The sequence below is a fragment of the Colletes gigas genome, unplaced genomic scaffold, assembly GCF_013123115.1.
Source record: "Colletes gigas isolate AHSC1104 unplaced genomic scaffold, ASM1312311v1 Colletes_gigas_Sc00005, whole genome shotgun sequence".
Classification (NCBI taxonomy): domain Eukaryota; kingdom Metazoa; phylum Arthropoda; class Insecta; order Hymenoptera; family Colletidae; genus Colletes; species Colletes gigas.
The window spans coordinates 2598904-2617856 of NW_025106634.1; the positions used below are offsets into that span (position 1 = coordinate 2598904).

Here is an 18953-nt window from a genome sequence, read left to right on the forward strand (position 1 = left end):
ATAAAGCTAATAACGTTCGCGTGTTTTCGTTTCACATGTTTTTCATAGTCAAAGATAATTAAAACCTACTTCACAAAATCCTGTTTACTTTGTACGTATTACAATTTTCCTAAAAACCAGAAAGATTTTTAATCAAATCGATAGCAACGACATTATCAAATGATTTTCCCGTATCCGTAAAAGTTTCCTTCAGTATCTGAAAAATTGTAGCTCCTCGAAGGACGAGACTCGTAGCTACGGCCCAAGCCACCCCCCCTCAATCTATATCTGCTTTCATTGGAAGTTGAATCGCTATAATCACTCGATGTTGCTCGATACTTTCCCCGATGCAGTAACTTTTGATTAGGGATGTTTTTACGGGACAGTTCACCCCTAATTGATTTCCCTCGCCCGCGACTCCCCGCCCCCGCGCGCTCCGTCGACTCTTGTAAAAGCCGTCCTCCATCATTTTTAATAATATTTTTATAACGCCGTAAAAGAGGCGTATAAAAGGCAAAGAAGCGCATAGACTATAGTTTTTATTACCGTCTACAGAGGCCGAGACGCAAGAATGCCATTTTTCAAAGTTTATAGGCAGTAAATGGTAAGCGAACGGTGGTAGAAACGTACATTATTTCCGCGAGACCGTGGCCAGCGGTATACTTCTTGTTTTTTCTCACCCCATTTCGGACGCTATCGGTTTCGAGTTTTGGCGACGGGTATCGAAATGATGCCGTCAAACGAACGGTCAAATTACAAGCACGCTGATGAGCGCCAAGCGCGCGGGATTTCTATTTCGAACGTGCTCGATCGATGTTATACCATAAAACACGAGTTTATTGTCGACGGTCGCGCGCGCGCGCGGTCGTCAACAAATTTTCATTTAGCCGACGTGCATCAAGTTTCCAATTCGACGACGCATTACTGACCCACCCCCCCTCCAGCCGCCCGGCCCCTTGTAAATCTAAATAAAAACCATATCTCCCGGTCGCCGGGCGTCAACGTGCTCGCATTAAAAACAAAAATCGCCCCGTCGTTTTTTCGCCAATAAAAAATGTACACCCGTTGGCCACGGTAGTTTCGATGCGACGTGTAATCCGTGAAACATAATGGTAATCCCTCGCTAAGCCGACCGATGAAACATTACGTCCATCCTGAGTGTATCGACCCCCGCGAGAGTAACATTTTTTTCGAAAAAATATTTATATATCTCCTTCCTACTTTCGTTTTTTCCCCGAAAATTCTGGGAAAGGTTTTTTCCCCCGTCGGATTTGCGAATTTCCGAATATTACGCGAGCCGTTCTCCAACGTTCATCGCTTATAAATTCCCCTCGTCGTTCGCTTTTTCACTTTTAATCGGAACCTTTCAATAATTTCCCAGGTATTCCGTTGGATATCGATTTAATTAACTGTTAATTCTGTTGTGTTTCGCGTTTGAATAAATTCTATTCTACCCCCGGATCCCTTAAAGAGGCTTTAATTCCTCTCGGTCGGTTGCAGATTCGAACGGAATTATTACCGTGCAACGTTTGATTATTAATTTTATTTCGTCCCAGGTATTAGCGTTTTCAATGAAATTTTACAGCGTATTCACGGAAATATGGGTGACGGGAACGGAAAATGTTTGACGGAATATTATTATTTTCGATCGGAGAAGCTCCGGCGAAATAAATGGTATTTCATTTTTATTACGCGCGATATTTTAGTCTTGCGTTAGGCTGAATGCAAAAAAAATCTTGGCTGTTTGCTTTTATCGAATGCTTTTTAACTTGAAATTTATAGAAATTGTTTGGCATTCAGGGAGCACTCTCATTCATAAGAAAAGAAAGGTGTTATAGAATTCTTAGCAAGAAAACTATGGGCTCGAATAATACGAAATATAATCGTGAGCTCGTGGACTACATTTCCTACGTTTTGCCATTTTTTAATATTCACAATGCGAATGCAGTCTGTTTGCAAGACTCGCTGATGTATGGGTTGCGTACATCGTCCGCTAGGGGGACAGAAATTTCGCCTTCCATATCACCGAGCATAACAATTTCAAATAAATTTTTTATTTCATTCGAGTGCGGCGAACGCTGGCACTAGAATAAACATTTTTAGTTGAAAATTAGTACCCTGGCGAAAATAGAATTTTTTCCAAAATGAATTTTCAATTAAAAGTACCGTATTTGTTAATTGAAAACGAAATTCCATGCTTTCGATTGCTTTTGCTACCAGCATAGAATACGTTTCAATATATTATAATCTTGGTAGACGAAAGCTTAAATTCCCCTCAGTTTAAGGAATTATTACTTTGTTTCAGAGAAAGTATTTAACAGAACTCTTGGTTTCTATGCCGCCCACAAGAGTGGGCCCGTTCGTGCGGATGGCCAAGAACATTTTTAATCTAAAAATAGAGGAGTCCGCGTCCTAAACTCTCTCGTTTTACAAATTCTATTTAACTTCTGAATGAAAAGAAATTCGCGTAGGTTTCCCGCAGCAACCCAATATCAAGCAAGCGCTGAATATCAAACACTCCCGCGCGCGCGCGCCCGATCCTAGAGGATCGTATTTAACGGAGCTCCAAGAATTTCGAGTCCCGGGTGGAATTTCAAGTTTCCTTACCAGCGAATGATCATAAAAGTGGCTGTAGAAAAAGTAACGAAAGAGTCAGATAATCATTTTTACAGATCCCAAACACAAAAAGACTCAAATAAATCCTTGCAACTACTTGATAAATCCAATAACAATTGAGTAAGAAATTGATTCACAGTGAGTGGCAGTACAGTTGTGTTCGACGACGAAAGGGGTTGAAATACATTAAATACCAAGCAACATCTGAAATGATTTGGAATTTAAAAAACGAGTGACAAGCCAAGTCTGCATTATTTTTGGAGATCCTGAACGCAGGAAAATACTGAATAATTCGAGGAATCATCGTCAGGTAAGAAATTGGGTGGGATCGAGTGGCGTCGGGGTCTGGCGGCAAAAGGGGTTGATTGATAACCGGCCGCGTTAGAAATACGGTGAATATCAAGCACTCTTGCACGCGCCATCCAGGAGGATCGTATTTAACAGAACTCCAACAATGCTTTCCCTTTCCCGTCCGTCCTTTCCTTTTCTCGCCTGTCCCTCTGCGTCTTTCAGCGTTTCGTGCTCATCCTCAATGTGCCCGCGTTAAATAACAATGGATCCGTGGAAGTGGGACTACTCGAAAACATTTGCCCGTTTCCTCGTACCGTTCCTCCTTTTGTCGCGATTCATTCGTCCTCCCGCATAATGACGCGGCGCGTCTATGGGAGCAGCGCAGTCGCATTCACCCCGTCGACGGCTCGCCCAGCGTCTCCACCTTTTGTCCTTTCTTCTTCCGCCGGTTTAATTGTTGCGCTAACATTTGCCCTGCAGGCATCGATCCGGGGCCAGGGCGAACGCAATTACGTCCAAGGTAAGGTGCACCTTGATTTCGTTTCCCCCCCACCCTACCGCGACAGAGATTCTACTTCGTTCCTGTTGGAAATCTTTGTGTCGACTACCGGAAAACAAAATCTCTCCTCGAACCTCGAAAGTGTACTCCAGATAAGGCTACGACCACAAATTTTTTTTTTTTACGTAACTGTTCACCACTGATGTGGAATACTTGTTTTTATACACACGTTTCACTTGCTTGCAGAAGTTTTTTTACTGAGGCCCTCATTATCCATATTAGGCTCATAGTGCTCGTAATACGGAATACTATATGTGCCTAATATGGAATAGCATAATATGTCGAATTTACACTTTGATATTGATATTTTTCATATTGACTTTCTAGTAAGTCAGCCTTCCTGGGTCCATAGTCCAAATGTCTATAGTATCGATCGAAAGATTTTTCCAAATTAGCAACGTATTCCATATTAGAGCAACTGACCCTGCTGTATATTAATGTATTCTGTATTTGCAACAGTTTTTAGTTCATTCCGTGATACTCGACTGCTTCTAATAACTCGAATCCTTGACCGTTCGAGCGGCTGCAGTTGTAAAATTCACGAAACGACGGTGCAACCTGCGTTCGTTTCTCGCGTCGCGTAAGAACATTGCAGAGCGCTTTTATGGCGCGGCTGATTTACCAACTGCGAAGATTAAAATTCCAGCGGTCGTTAAGGAACTGAAAGCATCGCGAATAAAGGAAATTGTTATCTCACATGTTTCCAACTTATTTAAATGCTGCGCCCGCCGCGGGTAATTGACCCTTTGTACTGCGAGAATTTTTTTAATACGAACTACTAGCAACTCGAAGGGAAATTTCTGAAAATTAAACGCTCCGTTTACTCGAGAAAATTACTAAATGTAAATTTTATTCGTTCGTATCGTTAATACAATTTGCTCGATCGTAAACAGAACTTGAACCGAGTTGGGAAAATATGTGTGTTGGAAATATCGATGAAGATATAAGGGAAGAATTCCAAAAATCGTGTGTACAAAAGATAATAAAAACATTTTGCGATCGAAACAAAACCTCGTAAATCCGTTTACGGAATTCGGGGTTGAAAATTGTATATTCAATTCAGTTTACGTTCGGTTAATATCTCGAGCACAATCCTGCGCACAACAATAGGGACAATGCTTTTACCAAAATCGCCAATTATTAGATTTTTCATCTCTCGAATATCGTGTATAAATACGTATTTCGTTTTATTTCGCTCCACTAATACCTATGCCTGTATTTAGCTAAAATATTATTTGGTTAACATTCGTGTTTTTGAATTTTGTGTGATTTTTCGCCTTATTAAAAGATTCTTTTTTCGAGAGTCGATTTCTGTTTAACACGTATACAATTAACGCGGAAAGAGAGGGGAGGAATCAAAGGGAAATATATTATCCACTTCAAATATAATTCTCTTCGTTGGTCCTTCAATGATTTAAAACAGGATCCTCCGCTTTCTGGGTTAAGTTCCCTCAAGAACCGAGGTTTAAAGAAAACGTGAAAAGCCCCCGAGAAGAAGTTAATAAAAATTACAAGTCGAAGCTCGGCGAATTAATCCAGCTATCTCGGTTAGTTTCGTTAGAGATCGCTGGGGTGGTAAACACCGCGGACTGCGAAGGTCCGCGATCCAATTTTTCAACGCGTTTATGCCCGGTGGGCAGCGGCCAGCCGCGGGGGCCGAGTCGTTGGACGCGCAGCGGGGGTGGATCGGAGAAGAGGAAGAGTTTGCGCAAGCCGGTCTCTCATTAGGTTAGGGCAAATTAGCACGCAAATGCAAACACACGCGCCCCTCTCCTCGCCCTTACTTCTCTCCACTCGGCGGTCTCTCTGGGGGAACGTTCTGTTTCGAGATTGATTATCCCCTATCGGCTCGTGCAGCGTTTCCTCCCTGGCGAAACTTAGCGGGCCAGCGTCGATAATGCACAGAGTACCACGGACCGACGGTACAGGGGTTTGAGCACTCGGGGCCGAGGGGAGGGGGGGTTTGATGGTTGTTCCCCGGTTTTGGAAGGGTAGAAAGTGTGGAGATCGTAAATTTCCGGCACGGTGAGATCATAGACTGCGCCGAAGATACACAACCGGCGAGCGTGCAAAGCCGGATAAAGCTTTGCGGCGAGATCGCGGTTAATCGGCCGCGATCTGTAAATGTTGTTTTTCCATTATTCGAAACCGAGGGCGGGGGCGTGGTTCCCTCGGTACCGGGGAATGCGCGAAATTCCCGTCGCGACGGGTTCTTTCCCGATCGCGACTCCCGCCCGTGATTTATTACTTTCAATAGTTTGACGTTTATCCGTCTTTAATTCGTGCGTCCCCGGGGCGTTAATCGCGCCGCTCCGGAATCCGCCTTACGTTACCGCGACGGCGAAAAGGGACGAAAAAAGAGCGAAACCGCGGTAAGAATTTCTCCCTTATTACCGCGCGATGGCGGACTAGTTGGAGGGAAATACGAGAAAGCAGCCGCGTAATTGTTTCGAGGGGCTGCGGAAATTCTTTCTCCCGCGCGACTCCGCGCGAAATTTTTGCAAACGTTGGCCCGCGGGGAATTAGTAATCCGATGGAAACAGTATTTCTCCAACTTTATTCTCCTTTTTTGGCTACCGCTCTCTCTTCGAGCTTTATTTATCCGCGCGATTCCTCGCGAATTGTTCGTTAAACGGAAATAACGATATACCTATATACAGTGAGGAGCATAACTGAACCAATAATCGCAAGTTTTCTATAAATCATTATCCATTGCTAAGAACGTAAGAAATTTTTTTAGTAATTGATGTCTTCTCATTTGGTCGATTGACTAACGCTATGGTTTCCCGCGACTTGACCGTCATTCAAAATACAAATGATTTTTTTTAAACAATTTGGAGGAATTGTACACATATTTATTCTTATTTTAATTGCGTATTTCTCTGTTTAATAGATTATGAGCAATTGAATGTAAACAGTCAGTCTCATACTTCATATCATCCAATTTTAAGAAGATAGTTGCATAACAAAGATAAACAGAAAAGCAAAATTGAATGATATATCAACAAATTTTTTGATGTAGGGTTCTCGAAGTTTCCTACAATTTTTCACCTTAAAAAGATTCTTTCTTCGAGTTCTTTTTAACACGTGTAGAACATTTTGACGCTGACTCCTGGGCGAGGGGTGGTTAGATGGCCCCCGGTTGAGAATTCCTGCGTCAAAAGGCAAGAGTTTCGCCCGAGGAACGATAACGCGAAGTCAAAGGGTCGAAGATCGAACGGGACGCGGGGAAACAGAGACAAGGGCTGGGCACGAAACGAGCAGGAGAGGAGCTCGCGATGGAACGGAAGAACGCGAAATCGGATTTTCCGAGGCTGCTTAATGTATACGATTTCCACCGACGAATATTCCCCCGGCCTCTATCTTCGTTCCGTGGAATCGACCGGCGAGGACAAAAAGCGACGAAGGCCAGCGGCAGTCGAGCAGAGACGGAAGGGGGGTTTCGACCACATAACTTTGAGATTAATTAAATTTAAGCGCTGTTAAAAGGATTAATTAGCAGTAGGTACTTTTGCGAGGACACCGAACCTCGGGACAGAATTATGTCGAGACGAAAGTTTCCTCGAAGGGGAATGAAACAGCGGGGCTCGAGAGTTAAGGGTACGTTTACAGTACGCCCGGCGGGCGGAAACTTCGCCGCTCGACTTATATCGGATCATTTGGTTGTAACAGAGCGTGACATTGACTTTAATTCGGTGCGCACTTTGAACTGTGTGCTCAGCGTTTTCGCGGGTATCGGGGGTATTTGCGTTTCGCCCCCGTCGACGTGAAAATGTTTCAAGCAACGCGCCAACCCTTCCGGCGAAATTAACGAAGTGGTCCGGAAGCGGACCGCGGGACACGGAAACGAACGATCCACGTTGGAATGCTTCCACGGTGTACGAAAGCACTCGTCGATACGTTCTTTTAACGAATATATGTCAACGCGAAACTCCGCGAGAAATGTTTTTCGAGAAACTTCCGCTTTGAAGGTTATGACACGTGCGCCAGTTACTCTAGCGACCCACCTGCGCTCAGAGTTGGCGGAAACTTTGTAATACACAACTAATAAAACTACCGTATAGCAATTCGTTGGTGACATTTATTCGATCGAACAACAGTTTTCTATCTATTCCTTGCGAAATATTTGACATATAATTTATTATTATTCATCGCCAGGTGTATATTTGTTTCTCTATGTAGGCAGTATTCGATAATCATTCGAGAAGTGCATATATGTAGGAGGTGGTCGAGGACTTGTGAGAGAAGCATAAGTTGAGCTTAGCTCTCTGCTGGCGAGTGCTGGACCTATCGCTAAAATTCTAACGAACGAAGAAGAAGGTATTCTCATGGCCCGAATCCTCCGCAATTCCCAGAGAACTGAGCATCGACTGGTCGAGTCTAGCGGACGAATTCTGGAAATCGGTTGTCGTTTGCAACAACGGTGCATTGAAATTTTGCATCGGATCCGTAAAGGCCTCGCGGTGATAATTTAAACAACAGAATTCGACGAGGACGCATTGTTATGCCGCGCTGCCGGAGTATCGTCTTACCAAATATGCTTCCTGGCTGAGAAAGCGAGACTGACAAGAACCACTCAGGCTTGAGTAGCTTGTATACCTCGCAGGAGTAACGGCTGAAGTACTCTCTAAAGCCAGGAGAGCCGAATGTCGAACGGCTCAGCGTTGAAACAACCAATTCTAGTCCGTGAAGTATTCTCCGCGGTTTGAGAACTAATACTTGCGAAGATGTTACTATAGTTTACAGAAGCGCTTTAGTACACGGCAGGCGAGCCGAATTGCGCCTCTTAACAGCGTCCATTAATACGCTAGACAAGAGCATAATTCGAGCACGTTTGCAACGCGCTATCCCGCCATTCGGTCGGAAGGGATTCGCGTTGTTTCCGTGAATTCGAACGCCGCGAATAGATCGCGAATTGTTTTAGAAAATATGCTGCGACGTGACCGTCCTCGGATTCCTGTCACGCCTTTTCGAAGACTAATACTTTTTACTACAAGCACTAAAGATGCGTTAAACGTAACGAATTACGTATTTGATAGTTTTTGTAGAATAAATTGCCATAGTGAGCCAATTTTAGGGGACGAAATCGAAAAGACTCCATAAATTCGTTTATACGTCTTGGTGACGCGACTAGAATTTCAGAATTTTCAGGGGAGCATCCAGGGAGAAACTGATATCCGAAGCCACGTTTCTTTAAAGTATCGTACACCAGAGACGAAACCTTACCGGGGGAAAATTGTAAGTGATACGAAGCTGGTCGGAACATTTGTCTGAGAGCAAATCGACGTTGGATCCGCTACGAAAATAAATAGCGAAGTGGATTTCGAATAAATTGGAGAATATAGAATGGCCGCATCGCGGGAGTATTGGCAGTTATCCAAGAATTTATCCACCGATGTTGGCGTATAAAAATTTCAACGTTATCAGGATTGAACTTACAGCCTGTTCCTGCCGTTGAATACCTAACGAAGAAAAATAGAAGAGGCCAAGTCCGTTCGTTCGTTGACCGATGCGTGTTCCATTTGCGAACACGTATCTTCGTCGACCTTTTTCTTTTAATGATACAATCATCTGGCGAAATTACAAGCCTCGTCCGTGCACCAGTCATCATTCCCGTTCTCCATCTACTGCTGCTTCCTTGCACTGATTGGCATAATAACGTATAGGTTCGACTACAGTAGATCGATATTCGAAACAGCTGCTTCGTCTTATTATGCAAAAGAATTTTTAAAAAGAATTATACCGAGAATTTTCACTAAAACTTTAGACGCGTGCAGTTCTGAAACTATTCATGTGTTTTACATAATTAAGCCACTGTTAGACGCGGAAAAGCTTCCTCTTTAAAATGGCTTTTTAGTTATGTCGATACGACTTTCGGTTTTGGAGATATCGCAATTTAAATGAGGGGGTAAAGGCTTTTAACGCGTATTAAAAATACTAAAAGTTTGGACACGTGCAGTTCCGAAACTATTAGTGTTTTATTAATTATTAAGATACTGTTAGAAGCGACAAGGCCTCCCCTTTAAAATGGTTTTTGGTTTTTGTCGATCCGACTTTCCGTTTTCGAGATATCGTAATGTATGTAAAAGGGTATTTTTCTTAATTTGACTATCTCTGTCTCCGTCTGATGCGTCGCGTCGAGTCTCTTTGAACTCAGGCGCGCGAGTTCATTGACCTCAATAAACATAAACAAACGCTCCAGACCCTTATATCACCGAAACTAGCCACCGCATCGACTTCAAACTAAAATCGCTATATCTCCGGAACTAATAAAGCTATCGACTTGTTCAAACGCTCGTTTTAAAGGGCTTTTCATCCTCTATCCAATGATCATATCATTTACTATAATTTTTGCTATCTTCTATGTTTATTTTGAAATTAACTTTGACGTTACACACCCAATGAAGTTTCAGCAGTTCCTATTGATTATACGACTGGTAAAACTGGATTATAAATTGTTTATTTAATTGAAAGTGAATTTAAATTTGTATACAGGATGTTTGCCTAATTATTAATCAGCATTTTTCATAAATAAAAAATTGGTCATTCGATCAAACTAAAAATGATTTCCGTTTGAACGAGTTCCCTCCGTCGCACTGGCGAGCAAACCAAACAGCAAACGATCCCGCGGTCGAGAATATAATTACCCCGAAACGGACAGGAAATAATTTCAGCCCTGTCCAAGTACTATGCATCACTCGCGCAAACCGATCGGGAGAGGAAGTTTAACGACCGCCTGAGCGTATCCAGCACGGTCCGTCTCGATCAATGATCCCCGCTTGCGTCGTAAATCTTCTTCGAGTTCCATTTCCCGCTCGATCTTTCGGAAAAGGTATCGACTTACTTTCACGCGCATTGAACGCCGTATGAAGGTCTAAGACGATTCAAAACTTCGATAAGGCTAGAAATACACCATTGTCCAGATAACTGACATGAAATCGGATCCATGTCGTTTCAGTTATCCGGGAATTTTCCAAGGAGAAGCGAGCATCATACGAATGCAAACTAAAAACTTTTAGAAGACGACGTATGTCAGATCACGCGTCGATCTGATTTATTAAAACTTCGAACTATAATCTTTCAGTCACATTTCGATATTGTCGTTTTCGAGGGCGAAAACATAGAACCTTGACATCCGCGAAGTCACTATTACGTCTTGTACCGAGGGATTACAAGCTTCCCTGGTTAAGCTCTCTCTGTAAACTTTGAATTGTTGACGGAAGTGCTACCAAGCGTTGGTGAAGTTTCCAAGAGGTGATTGAAAATTCTAAATTCCCCGTCAATTTTGTTAGAAAACGAACACCTGGAAACACTCTGAAATTTATCCGTGACATAGTTTTTGAATAACTATTCAACATTTATTTGTTTTCCACCAGCCGATGTACAGTTTGAAACGGTGACAATAGCCCCCAGAATGGAGGTGCTGGAAACATATTTTCATATAAAAAGATTTAATAAAAATGTAATTTCACTGACAAACAATATATGGAAAGATTCGAGGATTTTGATTAATTTTTTTCATCCTTTCAAAGTGGATGAAAATTAATACGTGTCAAACATTTTTCCACAAACTACTTCCACGAATTTCACCAAAATGGCCGTACCCAGGTTCGATGTGTTTGTTCGTCAGGCTAGTCCGCGTAGGAGAAATTGGCCGAGACACGAAAGAAGCATAATAACGTCCAATGTTCGGTATAGTTGAAAAATTTTAGCAGTCACGAGGGAGGTAGGGTAGCTGAATGGATCACCACGTGGTACGGTTTCCAGCACGACGCGTCGACGGACGACGGAGTCGGGGGGTTGAAGGCAGCAGAGGGCGAGGCGGAAAGAGGTTGAAGAGGGACGGTTAGGTCGCTAGTCTCTGTCCCCGGGGGCTCAGCTGCGGCGGCACCACGGTGATCGATGTCTCCACTCTCCGCAATTTGAACAATGTCCCGCTGACTTGGACAACCTCTCTCTTTCTCTCCCCGTTTCGTTCCTTGCCCCCTTTTCCGCCATTTTCCTTCTCCTCCGCTAGTTCCATACCTCGTTCCCTTTTTTCTCCTTTCCTCCGCCGACCGCCATTCTCCGCATTCCCCGCTAAAATGAACGTTATACCCAGAAACAAGGACGCGAGCCCATTCCTGTTTAATATTAGGGTGTTCCAGAAAATACGGACGCGTTTAAAAGTGCCAGATACCTGCAGAGTGTTTCCGAAATCCCGCTACGAGAGAAAAACTGTGTCGAAATTGCACGTTTCGATAGAACTGCTATGAAACCTTTTTAAAACGTTGCGTGGCGTATCGCTTACTGGTTCATAAATACACCGTAATTGTTCTCTCTGGTACGAAGTTAGTCGTTTTGTTATTTGCCCTCTCTTTTCATAAAAGCATCCCGGCTACGAGACGATTCAAATACCGTTGGGACACTCTAATATTCCGAACAGTGGTTCGATGCAAAGAGGAAGAATACGCGAGCGTACACAACGGAAAAAGCACCGACGCTGAGCGCCGCGACGACTTCTTGCCCCGATGGAAGTCTGAGCAATCGCGAGTTTCTTCGTGCGGGCTAAACAAACGCACGGGGATGAGAACGTCTGAAACGTGCCACGGAATCGAGCTTCAAAAGCCCTTGCTCGTCCATGCGTATTGTCGTGCTTTCTTATTGAGACAAGTGCTCGCAGACAGGACGATAGGAATCACGACAGACGTATCGCTGCTGTCACTTTAATACTCCTATTCTTTGCTCCTAGCGATTATCCGGTTGACTGTTTCCTTTTCTGAATCCGAAAACGGAACTAATTCGAAACCACTTCCGCTCGCTTCTTATCAAGAGCTTTCATATCGAAACGAATTCCCCCCTTGTAAATGGGACGACTTAGGAATATTACCATCATCGTTGAACAAACTAATAACATTTCAGATATAAATTGTGAAGTTTTGATTTATTGAGAAATAAATAATCTTCTTCTTGGTTTCGTAAAGCAACCCTCAAATGATTTAGATACCAATTGTCGTAGAGATTTAAGAATGTTTAGTATAGATTTCTGGAATTTCGTCTTAAAAAAAAATCTAAACGCTTCGTCTGACTTTTTACAGGTTTCCGTGGCTTCTACGCCGCTGGGAACCGCGGGAGTTTTTAGTTAACGGAAGTTTATCGATCACAAAAGTCGGAGGGTAGGCTACGGGCGATTCGATATAATTTTCTTCGGGGAGACTAACTTCGAATTTCGTTCCTTACTGGCTTCGGGCGTTTGCCCTGACCGTACATGTAGATTTTGGTTAGCGAGTCAGATCAGGCAGGTACGTTGAGATCAGAGTACGTTTGCCTAGAACCTTTGGTACAATAGTTCTCAAAGGGCCTGACAAGGAGTGTGCATACCTTAGATGAATACAAACAATGGCGTGGGAGAGACCGATGGCGCGCGGAATTGCGGGGTAACTTATTCAAGGGTTACGTCAATGCGGAACGCTGCTGGTACTTTGAAACTTTAAAAGCAAATTTCTCCCATTGTCCGACAAATTCCGATAACCTCCAGCTATTCGCGATTGTATTAGCGCTAGCCTAAGATCGCGCGAAGGAATCGCCTCGAAGATCCCCCGCGACTGTCGCGAAGAAACGATAAACTTTGCACAGCGCGATCTCGAGTTGCGCACTGATTCGATACACTGTCTAATAGCAAGTTATCTTACCATTTATTAACACCAACGGGTCTTTGCCCGAATAATACTAATCTTATTTGGTGGAACGAATCGCGGAGTTTATTCGAACTCGCCGCAGAAAATTATTATTCTGAAAGGAAGGCGATTTTATCTCCCAACGGAATAATGCTCTAACTCGTAAGGCGAAAATTTCCGCGGTACAATTAAAAGTTGCTGAAACGGGACCAAAGAACATTAGCTGATTAAAATCTTTCGACCAAGAAACGTGGGAAATTCGGTAGCAGTAAAAGTAACCAATTTTGTTCCGACCCAATATTAATATCGAAAAGTCTCCTTAATCGCTTACGATCGTTTCGTCGTGCGTATTTGCTTAATTCTGTCGCAGACTGGAAGCTCCGAATTAATCGCGTAAGTCGTTCGCCGTGATATTATGTCAGAATTAAACGAGGAACCGATTAGATTCTCCGGGTGGAAATCAAAGGAAATTAATTTATTTGCGCGGAGATTGGTCCCCCGAAGAGAGAAACGGAGTCTTCGCGCGCGCGAGCCGTATTGAAATTCTGTATTCTCGTTGAAAGAGTCGAGGGACGAGGACGGGGAGGGGGAGGAAAAAAAGAGAAGAGGAGAAGAGAGTGGCAAACTTCTCGACGAGTTTACGCGCGTCCTTTTCCCGTCGTGGCTCGGAACCACGGAGAGTGAAACTTGGCCCCGTCTGGAGATGAAAACCGTGGCGCGTCACGGCACGCCTTCGTGAGCCAGAATCGCGGTACGATTTTAATTCCACCCCCTCGTGGAGCGCCGAGGACGGGTCTTGACTGCCGCGGAAACCTGGATATTCGGCGCTTACGTTTCGACGTGATGAATATTTAGCGTCGGTGCTTCAAAACGTTAAGACGCCTCGTAGACGCGCAACTATACGGCAACGTTAACCCTCCCCACCCCGCCCTCAACCAGTCGTCTCCTTATCCGACCGTTTCATCCCTTTCGTAATGCGACTTAACAGGTCGTGCTTCCGTCTTAACTTCCCAGCAACAGGAATTCGCTGTTCCGCCGCGTCGACGTTGTTTACGACTTGCCAACGACATTTACTATAATTACGCGACCCTTAAAAAACTACTATGCTGATGGTTCCTTTGCGGTGGTTAACGCTCGACCCTAAACTCCTGCCTCCAACGTGTTATTAACAAGTTCACTGCCACGCCGCCCATTTATTGCAACAAATTTGAGGATACTTTGGAAATTATAATTTAATTCTTCTCTCGAGAAGTCTGAGGAAAGTTTGAGAAACACTGTGTTAGGCAATCGAGTGCTTTATCAGCTTGCTGCGACGCGTCATAAATTCTGTAGATAGCGAACGGGACGAATAAATATTTGCAAGCTGCGCGTTGAAGTGAAACAAAAATTTAAATTAACTAAATTGCTTGCGTCATGTATCTCCGGTGCAATTTACCATTGATAAATACAAGATTACATCGAACGTACATTCTTCTTTCCAGCCGCCGCAGAGACAGTTCGAATTAACTTAATTATATACTGGTAATGCGTACGGTATGATTTGCTAGTCGATTCTGATAGTTCAACGAGCAAACGTTTCAAACAAGTTTCGTTGCTGTATTGGTACAGGAACTAGTTACGTTTTAAGTAGCATCGTATATTTCTCATTTCATATTCACCACGTTCTCCGATTCGCAAACAATTTAATTCACATCCAGAGCACAATCTGCGACTACTTTAATATACATTTACTTCATTTTCAAACACGTACTTATTTCTTTCTATAAACGGGACCATCGTCGGCAGGAATATATTTTTAACCCGTGACTAATCTGAAAAAAGGTTCATCATGAAGTTAACTCGATAACGCTACCAAGACTGGAAACTACGAAGAAAATGCATTAAAAGATTAAATCTGGTATTTGCTTGCAAATTAGGTAATCCGCTTAAAACGTTACTTTGTCGCAAAGTAATACCCGCGAACGGTAAACAAGAAAATTGGAATAATTGCCCGAGATACATTAAACACGGCGAAACTACGATAATAACGAAATACCCGGCGAACGTCTAATCAAGCGCGGCGCGCGTAGGACTAATTACACGGCAAGCTGCAAAATAATTAGCGCGGTAGGTCGCGGGATACCCGTTATTAACGAGAATTAACAGCGTTGGCAAATATTTCTACGCCGCTGGCGGGAGCCGGACTCGCGCTCCTCCCTTTTCCCCTTTAGTTAATAATAACGAGAATCGCCAACTGTCGCGGATTTTAATTCGAAATGTTCAATTAGCGAGCGACCAGCGAGCCGTGACACGGCCGTATCATCGCCCGTAACGACTGCCGTCGTTCTTCGGCCAGCATAACAGGCGTAAATTGGAAAGTGATACCGAATTCACGCGTCACTGGGTGCACCGTGCGATCAGCGCGTTAATTATAGATATCAGGAGGGGGCGGGAGGAGGGGTACCGTTGCGCCGCGAGTGTATTTTAGGTAATTGGGGGTGGGCCACCGGCGAAATCGTCGAGCACCCTTTTCCCGGCGTTCAACTTTTCGTGAAAACGTGCGCGTTGATTCGCGTAGACGGGATACAATAAAAAAAAGAAAAGAAAAAACGGCGTAGGGGGAACGGAGCAGATTTTAAAAAGTTCGTCCATTTACACCAGTCTTCCTCCCTCCGTTGCGTTTAAATCGTTCGACGGGACGCGTAACTCTCGCTACGTTAATAATTTCGCTCGCTCGAGATCACGCCTTTTTGTTCTCGTTGTTGCAACGAGAAAATTAGCCGGGGAGAGGTTCGAGTGGAGATTCTCTATGTAATCGATACCGCGGCAGCCACCGAGTGTGTCGAAATGTTGAATCATCTCCACGTTCCGGTTCGTTATACGGGATACACATCCGCGAATTAACTTTCTGAGACGAGACAAATTCGTTGACTTCCTACCAAGGATGCTGGAGAAATTTGTGAATTTTATAACCTTAATCTTGATCAACAGAATTTATTCTGGAACGAATCGAGTAAAGCAAATAGCGCATTTCGCTCTGATAATAAATATTTGAACGCGTTCAGTTCCAAATACTTTGTATTTTAAGTACACAGCCGACTTAGCAGCCTTGCTGTTTGCAACCCCCTCCGTAATGCTCTATGAATAATTTCACTGTAGTTGATAAGAGGATTACGATTTCTAGTAACGCTTCTTCGTCCCAAAGACGAACAATGAACTACAAAGGAGGCTATAATTAATTTACACGCGAATATTATTTCGCTACTTAGCATCGATGAAATCAAAGTTTCTTTTCGTTTACAGTGGATCATCGTTGCAGCGTCCGAATACGAGTGGATGTAACTGCATTTGGAAGATGCGGAGAGTCCCCGGGAGCGTTCGACGAGGAATGGTTTGATAATTCAACACACGGCGGATTTGGATGCCGCGGACGGGAAAACGCGGCATTCGTGGGGCCGTTTGTGATTTAGCGGGATAGTCGTCGCACGATTTCGTCGAGTCCGTGCTCGGGGAACGAAAGGGTGCGCGGGTAGACCAGCGTCACCCATAGAAGCGTCCACCTACCGGTTTGTACTTCCTGGCGGATGACTCTCCGGTGTACTGGTGTTAGGGATCCATTAGCTAATGGCCGCGCCAGCCATCTGCTCGATGCTAGCTTTTATTCGCCCGTTGCGGCGCTCTCTCTTTTTCGCTCTTTGCAACCCTACCACCTCGTCTTTTTCTCGCCTCCCTTCGTTGTCCCGCGGCTTAGCCCAGGCCCATAACGGGGACCACCGATTCATTTATTCGCATCTTTCTTTTTCCCCCCCGTAAGCGAACCCCTTGGCCGCCGCGGTTCTTTCGTGGTTTTCGTTCAACATAGGATGCCCGCTACGCTGGTGTTCGTTTCGTTCCTTTCACGTGACGGAGAAAAGTCCAGAATTGTCCTCCGGTTTGCGACAACGAAATCGACCGAGCCACGCACGCGTCCTTTTCGTTACGCTGTTCGCTGCTTTCGCGTAGAAGATGGCCGAAATGGCCGCATTTTCACTAGTTTTCACCCCTACGTTTTTAACAAGCTAGTACTCCAGAGGTCGGTATCGTAAATGAATATTTATTAACCCTTAAATGGATTACTCCCATTAGTCCTCCATTAGTTCATTATTTTTTAAATGCTTTAAAGGAAGCATTAAAAGTCAACATTAAGTAAAACAATTCAGTTGAGATTCAGAGCCCACTTAAGGGTTAATGGACTGATCGATTTTGAGTAGCTTTAAAGCTACGAGTACGTATGGAATGCCATTTTCACGGGAACCATCGGGATTCGCGATAGTTTTAGAGATAACATCTGTAACCTTCTTTGTCGCGTGTGACTGATCGTTTTGCAACAGCTACCAGCAACGCGATCGTGCGGCTCTAATGCACGGAATGCGCAACCGTACGAGAACTATGTCAACGTTATTGCAGCGTACGTTCTTCGTCCAGCCGTCAGTCCGTTATTTATACGAGCATATTTTTGCCGCTAGTAAAATTATATCCTCGTAAAAAATTCAAAGAGATACATGCGGGATTTAATTTCCGGACACCGATGCTTGGGCAGCCCCACGCGAAAACTGCATGCACCTTCGGAAAAAGTATTATTTCAATCCTTTGTATTCGTGGAGCTCGATTATTAATTCACAATTTTTACTACGTTTTTAAAGAAACTATGATACTGTAAAGAAAAACATTATGGGAAACCAAATTTACTTTGTTCGAGTGCAATTAACGTTCGATCGACTATTAATTAGTAGAATGAGAAATAGGCTGAGGAAGACGACCGGGGAAGAATCCCAAAAAGGAGAAAAAGTATAGCACACCGTGCAATAAGACTGAGTAGATAGTAAGTAAGGGAAGTCATAAATAGAGTCAGGATAAGAGAGATATACATGTAAGTATCTAAGCACCCAATAAAACATCTTGAAACTGAAACTGACTATTAAATAGAAAATGTGCGATATTTACTGGCGCATCGTAAATACGAGAGTATTTACTCGGCGTTAAATGAATTTCTAAATCATGGAGTCGCTACCTAGTAAAGAAATACCAATAATGAACAATAAGTATACTGACCTGAAGGATAGCTTGAACTTTTGAATCCTAGTACAGTCCTTTTTCCAACGAACCCTGCAACAACACGAACAATAAAAATTAATAAATCGTTTCACCAAACAATATTTCGAGAGATTCATTCGTATTTTCTATTTGTCACAGAAAATATTTGATACATTTCTATATGGAGGCAACGGTTATTCGATTTGCAAAATTGCATATTTCACTGGTCACGGTGTTCCAGCGGGATCGAGAGGTCTCGCGCGAGAGCTTTCTTTGTCTCCGTTGGTATTGGAAACTCATAGACGTATCCAAGAAAATTCGTACTCGTCGAGAAAATAGTCGGAAAGATCTCGAGGGTGGCCTCGATCTTCTGACCGTGGCGCTTCATGGTATCGCGGTCACCGCAACGGGAACGAGAGGCGGCTCACGAATCGCCAAGATTTACAGAAATATTTTGACAGAGATACACGTAGGAACGTTGCATATTTCATCGGTCACGGTTTCCACGGGATCGAGGAGTCTCCCTCGGAAGGGTTCTTTGTCTTCGTTTGGTAGACTGGTCGGCTCAAGGGCTTACGAGTGAGGCTGCGAGGTTGAAAGGGCCATGCTCGGGTACTTAAACGCGTGATATATGCGATATACACTCGATGCTGCCCACAGGTACTTACCTGTGTACTCGCGGGCAGGTAGAGGGCATGATCTAAGGCCGACTTCTACACATGTTCGCCTACTTTACATTGCGGTGAGTAATGCGCCACGGACCTGGCATTAAAAGCGCCAGTAAAGTCGGCTTTGCCAAA

At 43.9% G+C, this 18953-nt stretch overlaps 1 protein-coding gene across 1 annotated transcript in view; it reads right to left on the reverse strand.

The window, feature by feature from the left end:
- LOC122395106 (discoidin domain-containing receptor 2-like) overlaps positions 1–18227 on the reverse strand; it is a 129369-nt gene extending 111142 nt beyond the window's left edge. The window contains exon 1 of the mRNA XM_043392437.1: positions 18172–18227. The gene's annotated coding sequence lies outside the window, so the exon portion shown is untranslated. The remainder of the gene's footprint in view (positions 1–18171) is intronic.
- Positions 18228–18953: the final 726 nt, after the last annotated feature.